A 6,521-nucleotide genomic window follows, 5' to 3' on the forward strand; every position below is an offset into this window, starting at 1 on the left:
AAAATAGGTTCACTAAACTTTATTTTACAACCCACACGACAAAGCACTAAACCAGAAGTTCAACTTGCACCACACAGGCAGTTCATAGGCATATCATGGACAAAAACAAACAACAAAAGGGACAGGGATGGGGAAAGAAGAGAGAAGCATCCTCCTCTCTTTATGGATTCTTGCCTAGACCAGTGGCAGCACTAGAATGATCAACCTCCTCTTGATAGCTATCGCTTTTAGTCACTTCATCATCATCTCCAGTTGACAATGCAGCATCGTCGGGAAGGACACCAGTAGCAGAGCAGCTGGAGAATCTGAAACAACAAAAACCATTAGCTCTCTAGCACTAGGAAGAGCTGGAGAACCAGCATCAACAACAACTAATGGCTCTGCTGCAGGAGACTTCTCCGGGCCTGCAGCAGCACTACCACCAGTCTCAACAGCAAACTCAACGGGATCTTCCTCCAAAATGATATCTCCAGCTGTCTTGCCCTGCTCAGCATCAGAAACCTCAGCTGCCTTTCCCTGCTCAGCATCAGAAACCTCAGCTCCAATGGACGACTGAGGTTCAGTCGGGTCCACCCCGTCGGAGCAGCCGGTGCCTGACATGGACTTGTCTGCAACCTTCTCTAGAGGAACACTAGCATCATCATTCTGCGTAAAGAACAGAAAGTCATTACAAAGGGCCACATAGTGATAATAATGCACCATAAACAAGTAAAATAAAAAAATGAGACAAATGGACAAGATAAATGGTACCTTATTTTCACTGCCATGAACCTCGTCAACTAATACATCACTAGAGGGACAAGATTCATGCACAGGGGCAGCTTCATGCACAGGTAAAACATCCTCCTTAACCCTAGCACCATCATCTACAGCCTACAAAATAATCATGTAGAAAACAAATACCTAATCAGCAGAAGTTCATGTTACATAATCAGAGAAGGTCAGCTATCACAACTGACACATAATGGAAGTCCAAATACAGTACACATAGCAGATCAGATATCAAACTACCATAAGATACAAAAGGGAACTAAAAGGGCCAGTCATCAAAGCCATAGAAGTTTAGGTGTTGTAGCACTTGAAGTTCAGGTTCTATAAACAGAGAAGGTCACCTATGACTACAAAACAGTAATAACTGAAAGCTAACAATGAACACTAGTGCAAAAGAAATATCAAAAGCCAACATAAGCAAACCTCTTCGTTATGCTCCACATGGCCTCCTTCATGACCCAAACAAACGGAATCCTGCTTCTGAATCTCTCTCACAACAACACTTGCCTCATCTTCAAAAGGCTTGCAACGAAGATCCTGCATTTCCTTGAGCAGCCCAAAGCTAGCCCAGAGGTGGGAAGTGCTCTGACGTAGCTCTTCAAGAAATCTAGCTTCAATTGACAAAACCTCCTTCGAAGACTCAGCATAAAAACCGTGTTCGGGAGGAAGAACCCCATCAACGCTACTAAGACGCTCAACAGTTGACGGAACGCGGGCCAACTCCCCACAAACAGTTTCAAGAAGACCGTCAATCCTAACCAGGGAAACATTGGCAGATTCAAACAAACTCTCGGAAGAAACGCCACCTGCAGAACTCACACGAGCAGAAGAACCTCCTGGATCTACAGGGGCCACCAGTATTAACGTCCCGGGAGAATTCAAATCTCGGAGAAGTTCCACTACCTAGGCCGACGGCACGAGGCATAGTAAGAACAGGATATTCGATACGCATAAAGAACACAACCTCAGCCTGTGTCTTCCACTGCATACAAAAACAAAAGTCAACGCATCAGAAAACAAATGAAGGAACATGGAAACAAAAAAATATATAAGTCAGTACAAGAAGTTCAAGTTAAACTACACAGAAAAGAATGATGCATAGAAACAACAAGTTTAGCTAATTTCTTATGTATCTATCCAAAAGTTCACCTATGTACACAAAGGTAGTAATACAATATAAGCCAAGCAGTTCAGCTAATTTACTCGTCTATATGAAGCAGAAGGTCAGCTATGTACATAATAGAAGTTCAACCATCCACACAAAGGCAGTGCTAACTACACAGGAAAGAAGAAACACTCACGGGTAGTCTCCCAAACACCCAGTTGCTTGGGTCATCATCACCCTTCTTGACCAAGTCAGCCGCATCGAGCTCAAGAAGCTTGGCCTGATTCATGAAATTGATGCGAGGGGTCCTCAAGTCAATATTAGGCGTCTTGCCAATGATAAGGCAGTCCAGGTACATAAGAAGCGGCGCAATGGCACAGCCTGTGACAGCTTTTCCTCTGCTAGTACCTTGCTGATACCTAACAACAGCACTTCGTATATCATCAACAACCAACTGGCAGTAGTCCATATCTACCATATCCTCAAACACAATATTCTCAGCCATTGCTGCCTCCCTGGACACTCGTGTAGACGTTCCAGGGATAACCACCTTCATGAAAACAATCAGGTAAAACACCTGCAGAGCAAGATCATCCTTCGTCTCATCCTTCACAAGTTCCGCGAGGATATTCCGCAGATCCTTTGTCTTGATGTCGTCACTCCTAGCGTACCCAAGCTTTCCCTTCAACCTCATAACAGCATCATCAAACCCATCATTCGAGGGCCTAGGAGGGGTATGATTACCTGGAGGGAATCCAAACAGGTGGTGAATAGCATCACTTGTAATACGCAGAACCTTGTTCGCCTCACCCATGTCCAGAATCATGGTTGCAGGGTCAATCCTCGTGTAGATGTTGAGGATGAGAAATGTTGGAATCAACCTTCAAGTCAAACACACAACCAAAACCAGCCTTGATAACCCTCATCTTGTGCCTAAGTTGTAGCATTTTCGCACACGTCTTGACCTCTCCTAGCGAGCAGCTGATGTCTACTACACAACCTTCTTCTTGTAGATGTTGTTGGGCCTCCAAGTGTAGAGGTTTGTAGGACAGTAGCAAATTTCCCTCAAGTGGATGACCTAAGGTTTATCAATCCGTGGGAGGCATAGGATGAAGATGGTCTCTCTCAAACAACCCTGCAACCAAATAACAAAGAGTCTCTTGTGTCCCCAACACACCCAATACAATGGTAAATTGCATAGGTGCACTAGTTCGGCGAAGAGATGGTGATACAAGTGCAATATGGATGGTAGATATAGGTTTTTGTAATCTGAAAATATAAAAACAGCAAGGTAACTAATGATAAAAGTGAGCGTAAACGGTATTGCAGTGCTAGGAAACAAGGCCTCAGGTTCATACTTTCACTAGTGCAAGTTCTCTCAACAATAATAACATAATTGGATCATATAACTATCCCTCAACATGCAACAAAGAGTCACTCCAAAGCCACTAATAGCGGAGAACAAACGAACAGATTATGGTAGGGTACGAAACCACTTCAAAGCTATCCTTTCTGTTATATCTATTCAAGAGTCCGTAGTAAAATAACATGAAGCTATTCTTTCCGTTCAATCTATCATAGAGTTCATACTAGAATAACACCTTAAGACACAAATCAACCAAAACCCTAATGTCACCTAGATACTCCATTGTCACCTCAAGTATCCGTGGGCATGATTATACGATATGCATCACACAATCTCATATTCATCTATTCAACCAACACAAAGTACTTCAAAGAGTGCCCCAAAGTTTCTACCGGAGAGTCAAGACGAAAACGTGTGCCAACCCCTATGCATAGGTTCATGGGCGGAACCCGCAAGTTGATCACCAAAACATACATCAAGTGGATCACGTGATATCCCATTGTCACCACAGATAAGCACGGCAAGACATACATCAAGTGTTCTCAAATCCTTAAAGACTCAATCCGATAAGATAACTTCAAAGGGAAAACTCAATCCATTACAAGAGAGTAGAGGGGGAGAAACATCATAAGATCGAACTATAATAACAAATCCCGTGATACATTAAGATCGTGCCATAGAGAGAACACGAGAGAGAGAGAGAGAGAGAGATCAAACACATAGCTACTGGTACATACCCTCAGCCCCGAGGGTGAACTACTCCCTCCTCGTCAGGCAGAGCGCCGGGATGATGAAGATGGCCACCGGTGAGGGATTCCCCCTCCGGCAGGGTGCCGGAACAGGCTCCCGAGAGGTTTTTGGTGGCTACAGAGGCTTGCGGCGGCGGAAGTCCCGATCTATCTTGTCCTTCGATGGTTTTAGAGTATATGGGAATGTATAGGCAAAAGAAGTCGGCCGGGGGAGGCTCGAGGGGCCCACGAGACAGGGGGCGCGCCCAGGGGGTGGGCATGCCCTCCTATCTCCTGGCCTCCTCAAAGCTTCCCTGGCTTGTACTCCAAGTCTCACGGATCATGTTCGTTCCAAAAATCACGCTCCCGAAGGTTTCATTCCGTTTGGACTCCGTTTGGTATTCCTTTTCTTCAGAACACTGAAATAGGCAATAAAACAGCAATATGGGCTGGGCCTCCGGTTAATAGGTTAGTCCCAAAAGTAATATAAAAGTGTATAATAAAGCCCGTAATCATTCAAAACAGATAATAAAATAGCATGAATGCTTCATAAATTATAGATACGTTGGAGACGTATCAGCATCCTCAAGCTTAATTCCTCCTTGTCCTCGAGTTGGTAAATGATAAAAGAAAGAATTTATGAAGTGTGAATGCTAGCAGGTGCACAAGTTTGATCAATGATAATTTCTATCACCTTTTCTAGCATGATTATATGTCATAGCAGTAGTTCATCTCATAAAACTTCTCACGAACAAGTAACAATCTATTCACATGTTAAAGCATAGATCATAAACTTTCTTGAAAACTACCAAACTTCATTCTCAGTCATCAAACAATTGCAATTCATCTCATTTTCAGGAAGGGTCTATGTCAGAGCTTTGATTTAGCAAACTCCACATACTCAACTATCATATAGTCTTCTACAATTGCTAACACTCACACAATACTTATGGTTATGGAGTTTTAATCGGACACTAAGAAAGATAGGGGCTTATAGTGTTGCCTCCCCACGTATTCACCTTTGGGTGATGTCAACAATAATAGTTCATGCTAACTTACATCCAATTGGATATATTTATATCAGGATCTTTCCAACACGAGGTGCTTGCCAAAGGATAAAATGAAAAAGGGAAAGGTGAAGATCACCTTGACTCTTGCAGAAAGTAAAATACATAAAGTAAAAGATAGTCCCTCCGCAGAGGGAAGCAGAGGTTGTCATGCGCTTTTATGGTTGGATGAACAAAATCTTAATGCAAAAGAACGTCACTTTATATTGCCACTTGTATATGGACCTTTATTATGCAGTCCGTCACTTTTATTGCTTCCATAACAAGATCGTATAAAGCTTATTTTCTTCACACTAATAGATCATACATATTTAGAGAGCAATTTTTATTGCTTGCACCGATGAAAACTTACTTGAAGGATCTTACTCAATCCATAGGTAGGTATGGTGGACTCTCATGGCAAAACTGGGTTTAAGGATATTTGGAAGCACAAGTAGTATCTCTACTTGGTGCAAGGAATTTGGCTAGCATGAGGGGGGAAGGCAAGTTCAACATGTTTGAATGATCCATGACAATATACTTTAACTGAGATGTGAGAAAACGTAAACCATTACGTTGTCTTCCTTGTCCAACATCAACTCTTTAGCATGTCATACTTTATGAGTGCTCACAATTATAAAAGACATCTAGGATAGTATATTTATATGTGAAATCTCTCTTCCTTCAATATTCTTTCATGAATTGTTCAAATGACCAATACAATGCTTGCTAACCTTCAATAAATTTACAACCTCTACTTCTTAGATGTGAAGTCATTACTCCCCATGGGATAAGCAAATGAGACATATATAATTTCAGATTTATGACATTCAACTCATTCAACCATTTACTCATAGGATATAAGTGAAGCACACGAGTAAATGACAAACTACTCCAAAAAGATATAAGTGAAGATCAATGAGTAGCTAAATTATGTAACTATGTGAAGACTCTCTCTCATTTAAGAATTTCAGATCTTGGTATTGTATTCAAACAGCAAGCAAAACAAAATAATGACATTTCAAGGATAGCACAACTCATGTGAAGAAGCAAAAACTTAGGTTCAACCGATACTAACCGATAGTTGTTGAAGAAGAAAGGTGGGATGCCTAACGGGGCATCCCCAAGCTTAGATGCTTGAGACTTCTTGAAATATTATCTTGGGGTGCCTTGGGCATCCCCAAGCTTGAACTTTTGTGTCTCCTTAATTCCTCTCATATCATGGTTTCTTATTTTTATCAAAAAGCTTCATCCACACCAAACTCAACAAGAACTCGTGAGATAGGTTAGTATAAACCAACGCAAAACCTTTATCATTTTCTACTGTAACAAATCACTACAATTATTATTCAACATTGCCTACTAAATGCCTCTGCATATTTAGTACTCCTATCTTCAAATAGAATCATTAAACAAGCAAACATATGCAAACAATGCAAACATAACAGCAATCTGTCAAAACAGTACAGTCTGTAAAGAATGCAAGATTCATCATACTTCCCTAA

The sequence above is a fragment of the Triticum dicoccoides genome, chromosome 7B (genome assembly GCF_002162155.2).
Source record: "Triticum dicoccoides isolate Atlit2015 ecotype Zavitan chromosome 7B, WEW_v2.0, whole genome shotgun sequence".
In the NCBI taxonomy this organism is placed as follows: Eukaryota; Viridiplantae; Streptophyta; class Magnoliopsida; order Poales; family Poaceae; genus Triticum; species Triticum dicoccoides.